This window comes from Misgurnus anguillicaudatus, chromosome 7, assembly GCF_027580225.2.
Source record: "Misgurnus anguillicaudatus chromosome 7, ASM2758022v2, whole genome shotgun sequence".
NCBI lineage: Eukaryota > Metazoa > Chordata > Actinopteri > Cypriniformes > Cobitidae > Misgurnus > Misgurnus anguillicaudatus.
The window spans coordinates 16,410,836-16,424,686 of NC_073343.2; the positions used below are offsets into that span (position 1 = coordinate 16,410,836).

Here is a 13,851-nt window from a genome sequence, read left to right on the forward strand (position 1 = left end):
CGTGGCGCTAGATGTCAGACAGATGCAAATGGCAAATACATACGAAAGTGTAAAACGTGTATGGCGAACATTTGTTTTTCTGTCATTATAGATGCTAGTTTGGTGAAAGTACACACTGAGTGCTTCACATCATTCAGAAGAGATGCTGTTTATTAAAGAAGACCTGACATGGATGAATTAAACGGCTGCTAATACTTATAAATTCATTACAGAAGGTAAGTTTATATATTTATATATATAAATAATTTTATTTGACATAATTGAACAGTTAACCAATCTTTTTAGTATATGTAGTTTTGTACATATTATGGTTATTAATCTGGCAAGAAAGTCTCATGACCTGCTGCCAACTTTAATAAAAATATATTATCTTCTCATACATCGTTTTGCTATTGGTATCATATTAAATAGCAATCAAATTGATTACTATTTTGAAAATGTATAAATGAATATTCATATTGTCTTGAGTGCTGTTTTTAATGTAAAAAGAATGTTGAGTTTTCAGAGTCTTTATTGTCATTTTTTTGTGATAGGACCCTACCTGACTATATCTGAATACGGCATACCCATGAATTCTGGAACTGTTATTCCTTAACCCAGTTTGGAGGATAAGAGCTTACCAACTAGTTATGTGAGTACACACAGTCTCTAACAGTATTATACTGAGATGGTTTTGATTCAAAAAACGGTTAAAACTGCACCCTTTTTGGTATTTTCTTGACTCTTTTTGTCTTTGAAAATCTGCAGAAATATGCTGAGGTGATATATTGCAAAATAGCCAACATACAACAATTAAAGGATAATTGCAGACTACATCCTGATGAAGATATGGATGACCCTCTGTCTGGTCAACAGGAGTTTAATATGGTAAGTGTAAATGGGTTTGTTACTTTTACGGTTTTAAAGTTTAACTGTATACTCATGGTGTTTAAATTCTGTTTTGCTAGGACGGGACAGTTATGTGGCAGCTCTTCCCTGGCTCATTCACCTCTTGCCTTCATTTGTGAAAGGAAGAAAGACTGGAGAGGGTCAATGTGCATCTGAAGCTACTGATTGTGCTGTGTAAGTTTTTTTGGTATTTTGTTCTAGTTATTTATTCAGCAGTTAGTTTGGTTGCATTGTTCACCCCATGTAAAAGCATACAAGTTCATAAATACACATCAAATACATTCATCAAATATACTCTTTTAAAACACTTAGGTGATGAGCATCAATCCATGCTTTGAGGGGGATGAATCAGCACAGCCCTGCCTGCTCTTCGTTGGGAACAGAAGTTGCATCCACTGATGCAGCCTTCCACTACATCATGAGTAAAACAACTACAGAACTAATACCAGGTTGGAACGTATTTAAGAAAAATGAAACGTCTTTTGAATTGAAATGTCTGTTTTGTTATGGAAAAATCTTTAGTATTGTGAAGGATAAGCATTTCTGCCTGCCAGTAAGGTAATTGCAGTGTATTTTAATGTTCAGGTTTTGAGTAGGGTGGTTAATTTTTTTTAACTCATTTGATTTATTAAAGACCTTATAAAAGTGGTTTTCATGTCCCTGCGCTGTGGTATAAGATAACTTTCATTATTCCATACTGTATTCTGTTTCTAATTGTAGCTGAGGTATTTAAATAAGAAGTGTGAAATGCAAAGTGTTGTGTGTATCAATGTAAATATTAAATGTGATGCACTTTAATAAAAAGGTTTTGCAAAGGTCAGTGTTTCCGCTATATACATTCAACCGTGGCGGCCCGCCACTCCTAAAACATCCCCGCCACGCCTGCGGTTGTGGATAGAAGGGATACAGCAAACGAAATCTCGTTGGATGAGCACTGTTTTATCCTAATCCTTCAAGCAAACCCAACTTTAAACACAAAATTTCACACGATTGTAGGATGTATTTGTATCTAATTTAGCCAGAACCGCTGTTTTCATCCTAATAATCCTACCTCCAAATCTAATCCTTAACTTTTTGGCATTTGCTGTATACCTTCTAGACAAAACCCACGGCGGCAGCTCGCAAAAAAGCTACCGAAATGTCCGCTCTGCCAGACTGGCTGTCTAGAAATAAATTCCTTTCTGGATTCGCGTTGTTCACTCATTTATAAATAAATCTCCTAAAATATCATAATTTCCTCCATGGGTTTAGTTTCATGCACATATAGATTTAAATCAACAGAGGATGATTAAGCTACGTCTCTGTTTTGAGAAATAATAATAAAATAAATAAGCCTATACGAAATATGTTGCACTTAAATAATTATTAAATTATTAAATTGACAAAACGAATAAAAAAGTTTCTGTTCTTTTTTTGTGACGCGCTCTAAAACCAAAGCAGCAGAAAGCACGTCATGTTTTTAATGATTATAAATAAGCACAATGTTTTCTCCTTATTGTGAGTTTACACAAATAAAAATACATCATTTGAAGTTTCGAATGTTGTTTTACTTTTATCTTTATGACTATAAATTTAGGGTAATTTAAGGTGCAAGGTCATCACGCATATGATGTTCACCGGCGCATATCTACACCAACACAGCGCAGGGCTGCGAGAAAAGACATTATTAAACGTTTGATTTAACATATTACGAGTTTTTTTGGAAAATTCATTTGGAATCACTGTACTTCTATTATCAACTTATCTGGTCATTAGTTATGCAGAATATAGGCTATAAGCGCAGCGCGCTGCTGACCGCTCAGCTGTCCGCTCAGCTGTCAGTCAATCTTCTGTGCTTTAGATCGACACTCACAAAGTTTCACATTAAATGATAAGATATTCAAAAAACAAAAGGCTAAATACTGAATACTACTTATATGCGACTGCAAGACATTAATAGTCGAATCTGTTTGCAAGGAAACTTACATTATTCCCGTGGAAGAGAAGAACGTTGGTAATAGAAACTTGAGGCAGAAGGTGAGACTGTTTTATCTGTTTTCAGACGAAACAGCAGGGTCGGAGTACCCACGGGTGAACCGCATAATATTTGATCTAACGGGTGTAATAATAGACTTTTCGCGAGTCATTTGTGTTGTAGATGCAGGTCGGGACTCAATAGACAAGAGTAAAATGCGGGTCTAACATCCCCAACATCCAAGACCAAAATTCGACTCGTTTTTAAATGGCCCCGTGTTTATTTGTGTTTAAGATCTGTCTGAAGACCGTTAAAGGTTTATATTTAACTGCGCGATTTGCGTTGTGACCTGCTCGGGGTCACAGTCTTTATGTCAAATGGTACGGGTGTGAAATAAAATTGCTGCTGATGTCGGATAACTGGTCGGTTAATCTGTCAATCACAGCGGTGCGGATTATCAAACAGGACTGCATGACTGCAACAGCTCTGTAACGCTAAACACGAGGACGAACTTGCAATGCACACTACATTAAAACTACAATGAAATATCCGAACTATACGTACGTAGCTATGTAACGTTTTTTTAAGAAAATACAGTTTAGATCAAAACATAGAAAAGCAATATGCTATAAATATAAGGAAAAGTAAATGACAGCATGAAAATTACAAAAAAATACATGTTAGTTTACTGTAGCCTATATTTTACTTAAAAAAAAAGTACATTTATAATCATCATGGGCGCCCCCTGCCGCCACAGCTGAAAAAAATCCTAGAGGAAACACTGAAGGTTTTGCAATATTTCTTGTAATTCGTCTTTTATAGAAACAACCCAGTAGCAACAAAAGTGGCTATTAATCAGTATTTTAACACTTAACATTGTTGAATTCACATTACACTGGTGTTGACCTTAAATTAGGAGTGTTAATTTTTAACACTGTATTTCTGTGCCAACACCAGTGTAGTGTGGAAACAACAATGAATAGTGTTGAACAAAGCGTTAACACTACACTTTTGACTAAAATAACACAGTGTAGTGTGGACACATATACACACTTTGCCGGTGTTAAATTTGACACTGTGGGTGTTATTTTAACACCAGTGATTTTGTTTGTTGGAACCAGAAAAGTCATTTTGTGAAAAACTAACACTTGAATCAGAGGACTTATACTTCCACTCCCCATTTCTTCCTCATCAATATCATCTTCCACATCAACTCTTTTTTGCTTTAATCATTTGAGAATCACCAGGTTTTTTTTCTTTTTATTGGAACTTTAAAAGCACTCTGTTCCATTTCTAGTACACTTTCATCGTCAACTAATCTAGGCTGCAAACCCAAAAAAGTGTAACTGCCTTCCGTTATGTCTGCCCCTGCGTCAGACCGAGTTTTTGGGGTTTTTGCAATTTCAGCGTTCAGTGGTGTGTTTTCAGCATTTCCAGTTATTAAACTATCTGTTGTTTCCCGAACAAACGTTTCATCGGGTAATCTCATCTCCACTGTGTTCGCTTTTGCGGTGGGTGGATTTGCATTTGACGGTCCAGCTTGAACCGCATCACTATCACCAGCCACCGAAGAGTTTTTCCTTGGACAGGTACGAATTAAATGACCCACTTCTCCGCAATTGAAACACTTAAACATTTCCGTTGTGGCATAAATAACGTAATCAAACTCGTCTACTTTCAGATGTAACGATAAATCAAGTTTCTCGTTTTCTTTAAGGATCATGTAAACAAAGCGTCTGAAAGAAACAACATGTTTCAAAAGCGGAGAATTACAACCAATCGGGATCATCTTAATAGGCGAAACAATTTTGCCATACCGTGACAAGATTCTCACTAGTGTTTCATCACTAATGAATGTTGGTACATTTGACAGTAGCACTTTTTTAGATGGCATGGATAAAGGACTGGATAAAGTACTGGAATAAAAAGCCCCCCAATGACTATACCAGTTTCAACAACCTCATTTGCTTTGTCAACAGAGCTAAGAAAAAACACATTGGCATTGTTCATTTTCGAAGCGGACATAATGTTTTCATGTCCAACAACCTCTCCTATAGCTATACAACAATCCTCTACGCTCACTGCAGCCGCCACTTTAACACCATGGCGACGCGTGAGTTTACTCAAAACTTGTGACCGCGGGGCCGCCATGCTGACCGTATCAAATACGGTAGCACGCGTCCCAGCCAAACAGTAAATTAGCTAACAACAAAAGATAAACACCCAGCAAGAAGAGAAGTAAGAAAAGGTGAAAAAAACTCACTCACACACTCCAAACCACACTCCTGCAACTCCACTCGCGCTCAACAGTCACACCGGAAGTGAGTGAGAGAGAGAGAGAGAGAGAGAGAGAGAGAGAGAGAGAGACTTTTAAGAGTCCTTTTAATTAAAATAGGGTTATAAATAAATTCAAACAGCAGATTACAATTTCAACAATATACATTTTCATGCATTTAGTACAACCAGTCTTATAATCTCACCAATTGAACACTAAGTTTCCATTTTCATTCACAATCACCAGTGCCTCTCTAACACCCCATCTCCATTCAAAAAAGGCAATATTGTCAGTATATCGATAATATGAATACTCAATAATCACTCGTGTTTTTACCAAGGACTTAAACATAGCTACCATATCAACATCCTGTCCTGCTTTTTTGCACTGATGGGATTTTAAAATGGCTAGCTTAGCTTGACCAATCAAAAAATTGGCAAGAAAACATTGTTGTTGCCATGACCTTCTGTATTTACATCCCAATATAAATAAAGTAATATTGTATAAAAAAACCAATTTTGTAATGAGGTTTTCTAAAATTACAAAAAGAGGGCGAAGTCTTGAACATTCAGAGAACATATGAAACACAGTATCATGAGCATCACAGAAAGGACACAATAAACCACTTCATTAAATTTAACGAAACTAAGCTATTTGAAGCTATAACACAATGGAGTACCCTCCACTGAATATCTCCACATCTCTTAGAAATAGGAGGCTTATATAATACTCTCCAAGATGGATGCATATCTTCACCAAAAGAGAGCTTTGCCCTCCATTTAGTATCGGTCCTTTCTTGCAATTGCCCAACATGTACAGATTTGGCACAAATATAATAAAGAACTTTCTTATCCATATGATGAAAGAACATATCCCCATATCCCTTCAGCAATGTCGTCTGATTAATATCAGAACCAATTCTTTCATCTGTAGGTATCACTCTTAGTTCAGGAAAGTTCTGATGTATAAACCCATTTACCAAAACTAAGTTTATGAAAGAAACTAATGTAGGAGGGAAAGCATCTTTAATGCACTCCATTATCTTCTCCACAATCCTCAGGGATTTGAGTTCAACCTGTGTAGCAATTGATTGCACAGTTCTCCACTGACCTTGAGTTAAATCAATTAAGTCCCTTACTTTACTGACCCCACCATTCAGAAAATTGGGAATTAAAGGGGATACATTAGATGGCAGTTGTATAAGGGGATTAAAAAACAAAGGTTCTAAAATCCCATAATGCACTTCTTTAGTTCTGTAAATATTTAAATACTTCCATGCTTTAATTACTGATAAATAGAAACTAGACCAAAAACACTGTTTCTTGTCCTCAAAGGGTTTGTCTATTAAAAACAACTGTTTATCTAGGCCTACTCCACCTAGATCTGTTAACAAACATAAACCAAATGTAGCCCAGCGTAAATGATCAGAACAATACAGAATCTTCTGCAATGTTTGTAGTCTCATTGCTAATATTTTTGACTCTATGGGCCCTATTTTAACGAACTGAAACGCAAGTCCGAAGCGCAAAGCGCAAGTGACTTTGTGGGCGGATCTTGGGCGCTGTTGCTATTTTCCCGGCGGGAGAATTAAGTCTTGCGCCGGGCGCAAATCAATAAGGGGTTGGTCTGAAGTAGGTTCATTATTCATAGGTGTGGTTTGGGCGTAACGTCAAATAAACCAATCAGAACGCTATCCAACATTCCCTTTAAACGCAAGGGCGCAAGTTCCATGGCGGGTTGCTATTATTATGACGGATTTGACAGGCGCACACCAGGAGCGGTTCACAGCCGAGGAGACCAACGTTCTTGTAAGAGCAGTCAAAGACAGAGAAGTTGGTTTGTATGGGGATGGGAGAAACCAGCCCAAATCAGCGTCGGTTAAACAGGCGTGAGAGGAAATAGCCGCAATTGTCTCATCAGCTGCGCCAAGCACTACAATGAAGTCAGGAGACGGGGGATCCCAAGCTTGCCAGCATAAATCGGGCACGCCGGGCATACAGGAGGACATCGCTGCGTCCACCCTCACCGCTGAAAGGGTTTGGGGGCTTTGAAATCGGACACAAGAAACGCAAGCAAGGTTCAACCCCAAAGTACAAATCAAGTTCACCAACCACATACATAAAGGTTATGAAAACATTTTAATTATTATTTAGATAAAATAAACGTAATACAGCCACACAACAAACTTTAATCGTTATTTGCATGATAATTATTTAACGCTGCCACACAAAATAAATAAAAACTATCACCACGATGCTCACCCGTATCTCATCTGTTAATATTTTTTATTGTAACAATTTATGATTTGCAAAAATAACTGTTGCATCTGTGTAGATTAGATAAGCAATGCGCGTTGTGGTCATTATACATTATGGTCAAGCATGCGCCCTTAAAATAGCATAATGAACCACGCGCAACGCGCCACTGACTTTAGACTAGTTTTTTTTGGTTAGTAGCGCAATTGTTTTTTGAAACTGCAAAATAGCATCAGGGATGGTTTGCGCCGGAGCACGCCTCCTTTTTTGCGCTGAACCACCCAGGGAGCGCAAGTTCATTCCCTAGTTTGCCGACGTGCGTCTGTGGAGGGAAAAACCCGCTGTGCGCCAGTGCAAAATACGAAATGATACATGCGTCACTGACAAAGTCAATTGCGCTGGGTGCAAGATAGGGGCCTATATGTATTAGCCCTTGACCTCCCTCTGCCACAGGAAGGTAAATTATCCCAGGAGTAAGCCAATGAAGACCATTCCAAAAAAATTTAACAAAAGCCTTTTGAATTGTCCCAAGTAATTCCCTAGGAGGATTAAAAACAGTAACTCTGTGCCATAGCATTGAGGCTGCTAGATTATTAATAATCAGGCATCTACCTCTGAAAGAGAGTTGTGGAACAAGCCATTGCCATTTCTGCAATCTGCCAATCACTCGATCTGCTAGACTCTCCCAGTTCTTTTCAGTATATTGAGCTGTCCCAAAATAAACACCCAATATTTTAAAGCCATCCCGAGCCCATTTATACTGTTGTGGCAATTGAGGTGGTCCTTCATTGCACATTTATCCCAGTTTATACATGCAGATGTTGCTTTTTGAAACATATTTAAACAAGAAATAAGTTTGGTAACATCATTAGTACTCTTAATTATGACTGTTACGTCATCTGCATAAGCTGTTAATTTTACTGGGACAACTTCTGGGGAACCTGGGACACCAATACCAGAAAGCTGCTTTCTCAACATAACCAACAACGGCTCAATGGCAATCGAATAAAGAAGCCCAGAAAGAGGGCATCCTTGCCTTATCCCCCTAGTCACAGGGAATGGCCTAGTAAGAGTCCCATTAATCCTCAGCATACTATAAATGTCCCTATACAACAACTTGATAAGAGAGACAAAATGTGGACCAAATCCAAAGGCCTCCAGGGTCTTAAACAAATATTGATGATCCACCCTGTCAAAGGCTTTTTCCTGATCCAGGGAAAGAAACCCAATGTCCAATTTGTGTTTTTTTGTGACTGCAATAATGTCTCTCACTAGAAAAAGGTTATCAAAAATTGTTTGTTTAGGGACACAAAAAGTCTGATCTTCATGAATTACATTTGCCATATATTTTTTAAGCCTATTAGTTATTGTTTTAGATAGTATTTTGAAATCAACACAGATTAAAGAGACGGGTCGCCAGTTTTTGAGGAAACAAAGATCTCCTTTCTTCGGGATCAACGTTAAAACGGCCCTCCGACAACTCAGTGGAAGTATCCCTTGATTAAAACTTTCATGAAGAACTGCATACAAATCCTCTCCAATCAATTTCCAAAATACACGATAAAATTCAGCCGAAAGACCATCAAGGCTAGGTGACTTCCCAGGGCTCAGCTCTTGGACAGCTTCAGAAAGTTCAGCTAAGGAAATAGATTTCTCAAGGATTTTTCGATCTTCATCTGCTAATTTTGGTAGATCATACAAAAGTTGTTCTGTTACTGTTCCATCACACAGTTGAGTACAGTAAAGGTTCTCATAAAAGTTAAGGGCATGAGTACGAATTGTCTGCTGGTCAACTGTCACTCCGCCTTCTGGTAATTTTAATTTATGGAAGCATTTCTGTTCTCTTGGTTTTTTTTCAAGACTGAAGAAAAATGCAGAAGGGGCATCCATATGATTTAACTGAGAATATCTGGTCCTTAAAAGGGCTGTTTTCCCCTGCTCCTCCAATAGGGACTTCAATAGGAATTTCTTCCTCTCTATAGCATCAACAGAGTCACCATAATTAGTCTGTTTAAGGATATCTTCTTCAAGTGCCTTCATTTTTTCTTTCAGGGCTCTAGTGGTATAGGCAGTGTATTGTTGACAAAACATTTTAATGTGTACTTTGCCCATATCCCACCATTGACTTAAACAAGAAAAATTAACTCTCTCCTCTCTCCAAGATTTCCAGAAAAGGTCAAAAGAGTGAATAAAAGAGTGATCCTGTAATAATCTATTATTGAAGTGCCAGTGTGATTTATGTGCTTTTAAAGATATAGCAGAAACAGTTACAGAAATAAAATGATGATCAGACAGAAAAGATGGTGCTATTGAGCTATTATAAAATCTACCTCTATTACTCTTAGCAACATAGAAGCAGTCAAGTCTCGCTCCAGACAAAAAATTTGAATAATTTTTTAACCAAGTATATTGCTTAACACCAGGAAAACTCTCTCTCCACAAATCAACCAAATCATGATATCTGATAACATTTTTTAAAATATCTGCAGAGGTTCATCATGATTCCTATCAAGATCTGGATTTAATGTACAATTAAAATCCCCTCCTACTACAACAATGTTATCCATTGGACACTGTGACAAAGCTTCAGATAATTTTTCAAAAAATACTAAACGCTCTTGTCCAACATTTGGAGCATATATATTTAAAAAAGAGAATCTATTTTGTCCCAAAGTAATATCTACTCTCAGAAGTCTACCAGGTATTATCTCAACCATAACTGGTTGATCACAGACGTATGGAGAAAAAAGTTTAGCAACTCCAGCACTAAGATTAGTACCATGGCTCATTATAATATTTCCCTTCCAATCACAATTCCACTGCGTCTGATTTTGAACATCTGTATGAGTCTCTTGAAGCAAAATAACTTCTTTCTACTTTCTATCTACTTTTTTAACTGTAAATAATTAAATAGAGCAAATCTCTTTGTTGTATCACGACATCCATTGATATTAAAAGATCCAATATGTATAGATGCCATTAGAAAAATAAGGCTAAGATATCCAAGGATCCAGAGAACCAAACTAATACTCATAACCTTATTTATGTCCCTTTAAACAAGCTTTTAATTTTCTTTTTAACAATACTCATGTGTTTTTTGAGCCTGTAACGTTTAGGCTGATCAAGCTCCTCCAGTGTTGCTGTCAACAAAAAGCTGTAAATCAGGGAAAAACTTTTCAAGTTTTGGTTTTCTCTGATTGAAAGTATCATCAAGAAAATCATTTATTTGTTGAACTGTATAAAGAGGACGCTTTATTTTGGAAATCTGACAACTCTCTGCAGATTCTCCTTGAGATTCTGCTATATAAGAGCCCTCACTATCAGAATCCATAGACTGAACTTCACTTCCTTCAATCATCAAAGCCACATCACCCTGTGATACACCGAGTCCTGATTCCTGTGAATCTATTAGCTCGCCAGCAGGGTCCGCTATTTTAGCCCCCTCTACAGGCTGCTCCGGTGCGCTGTTTTCACCAGGAGAATCTGTCTCAGCGATCTCTCCCTCGTCCTGAACTACACCGACATTGACATTAACATTTACATCTGCTTTTGCAGCAATATGTGTAGACTCATTCATTTCAACAACATTACCTCCATCTTTAGAAAGAGAAGATGGTTCGTTTTCCTGATTAGTGCCACCGTTATTATTTCCATCTTCATTATTTATCTGGATAAAAAGCAACGTTAATTGCTCTGCCGTAGGATTATTCACAGTCTCATTATTATTGCTAGCCTCATCATTCTTTGGACATGACTGTTTTGTATGGCCATACATTCCACAACTAAAACACTTCATTGATTCGGTACTGATATAAATTATATAATCTTTACCCAACAAAGTAGTTTTTGCTGACGTATTCAAAGACTGAAATTCTGCATTCAGGATCATAAAAGTCTGACGTCTAAACGACATCACATGTTTAAAATCCGGATTTTTTGTTCCAAAAGGGATCATTTTAATCGGCCCCACTAATTTACCATAGCGTCCTAACATACGCTCGAGTGAATCATTACTGATAAATGGAGGCACATTTGACAGGATAACTCTTTTGGAAGGATTCGACAACGGCAAAACTGGTAAAAAAAAGTATCTCTTACAGATATGCCAAACTCAACTAAATGCTGCACAAAAGACACTTCTCTCAAAAAGACAACAACCGCTTTATTAATCCGTGATGCGGACACAATATTGCGAACGCCAACTTCACTACTAATCGCAATTAAACAATCCTCAACTGTTATTGTCTCGTCAGGTATGCATTTGCACCCATGTTTAGCTGTTAATGAGGCACAACCATCTGAATTTGTCCCCATTTTCACCACCCTTAAGTGACGAAATTGTCAACAACTAGGTCTACACTAGACAAATATGTTTAAACAAACCAGGGAAAAGGAAATAAAGAAAACTCACTCAAACTATCCACAGTTCGCTCAGACGCTCACAACCTCCTCACTATGGGATGATATTAGACTCAAAATTATTAACAAATACATGCACATGTATTTGTAAACTTGAAGCATGTTACAAATGTATTTTACTATCCACGAACAAATGTCTTGAGATTTGAATATGTGAAATTCAGAATTTGAATAAGCGTGTATCGATTTGTACAAATGTACAAATATAAATATGTTATTTTGTATTCAAATATCATAATTTGCGCATGCAAAAAGGGAGATGTGCATTTGTGGATCAGGTGACACGCGTGCATTAATCCCGGTCTGTTCATTTGTATATTGAGACTTTCATTTCGCCGTTTAAAGCATTTTTTTTAGCTAAATACAAACAACTATCAATCAATGAACTAAACAGATGTCTTTCATTTTGTGTCCGCGAATTTTTATATTTACGTGAATGTGCATCGATTTGTACAAACAGAGTCATATTTGTGAATTCAGTTGGCATATATATACATATACATGCAAAAGATCGGGGCGGGCGGCAATACAAGAACGAAATCCAGTAAACAAAGCACAAGGTCGCAGGCGGCAATCCAATAAAATGTAATGTAGCCTACTGTCACTCAGATCAGGATCCTTATTAATGGCAGTAATACAACATCATGTATTACTGCCTTTCATAAGGATCCTGATCTGAGTGACAGTACATTACACACACGGTAAGGTTTTTTTTTTTTTTAATTAAGCTCCTAAATCAAATTACTGATTAAATTACAAATAATGTTACTGAACTAGGTTTGTCGCCGTGAAGGACTTTCCCTTGCGTGGCGCTGTATGCGATTTTACGGCCTTTATTTACTAAAAATATAATTTAAATTCAGAACAACGAGGTGCACTAAGGTAGAAGCAGGGTGCTATGTCTTAACCCTTATGAGAACAAACATCATCGACACAAGCTATACTACAGCTACATTAAAAAATAATACATAAATGAATTAAAGAACATGGTTTAGGCTTGTTAAGTGCACATTTTCAGAGCATCGGTTAATACAGAACACTGCGCTGTAACTGTACAAAACGAATGCAATACACAGGGCACTGCATATTAAATTAGGCCATTTTCAATAATATATTAGTATTCTCATGAAATGCGTACAAATAACACGCAGTGTGATTATCGTGCAATACATAGGCTACATATAATTAAAATTTTGAGTGAATAAGATACGCAATGCCTTCCTGTTCCCTTATGGCTCATCTATTCGTGTTGTTTTATTTATTGGTTTCTCATTTGTCTTGGGTTTGGGGTTAGAGTAAGTTTTTGTAAAATAAAATGATGTCCAAACCCAAACCCCAATTCTAACCCAAACCCAAGTGGCAAAGGTTTAAAAAACAGACAAGAAACTAATGAATAAAACATCACCAAAAGAGGCGCCATTTAAGTGAACAACGCACGCAAAATTGGAATTTGGCGTAGGCTATGTATTGCACGATAATCACACTGCTTGCTATTCATACGCATTTGATGATAATGGGTTGATTAGATAAATTAATGTGTATCTATAAAGTATGAAAACGAATTAATTAGTATTTTGGCTAAATTAAGATGGAGAGATAATTTTTAGTCATTTAGATTTTGTCATCATTTCAGAACAAGCTTAAAGTCTATCTATAACAACTTACATTATATCCTGTGTGTTTCTTGAATATATGTTGAAATATATGCAAGTAAAACAGTACAAAACGAAAACGTTCAACTCATATATATTTAAACTAGTCATTCAGGGATCCAGACTAACTTTTTTGTTTTTAGGAGCACTGTAGCCCCTGACTGAAACTTTTAGGAGCGCTAGCAGAAAATTTAGGGCACACCTTAAATCAGCCTGCAATGCAATTTTTCACATTTTCACAAAATAACTACATTACTGAAAAATACTAAACAGAATATGCTGTTGCAGAACATGTCATATGCACAATTGAAGAAACTTTCAGAGTAGGAAGTCATATACCAAGATTCATACAACCCCCTTAACTAATTCTAGGCATACATAGGCTACAATAAGTTATTTCTAGATAGC

At 37.0% G+C, this 13,851-nt stretch overlaps 1 protein-coding gene and 1 long non-coding RNA gene across 2 annotated transcripts in view; one reads left to right on the forward strand and one right to left on the reverse strand.

The window, feature by feature from the left end:
- Positions 1-13,851, reverse strand: part of LOC141349226 (molybdenum cofactor biosynthesis protein 1-like) — a 178,251-nt gene that overhangs the window by 116,937 nt on the left and 47,463 nt on the right. The gene's annotated exons all lie outside the window — the stretch shown is intronic.
- On the forward strand, positions 532-2,136 carry LOC129439727 (uncharacterized). Its single transcript, XR_012370524.1, has 3 exons — positions 532-631; positions 748-1,062; positions 1,201-2,136. It is a non-coding gene; the product is annotated as an uncharacterized lncRNA (long non-coding RNA).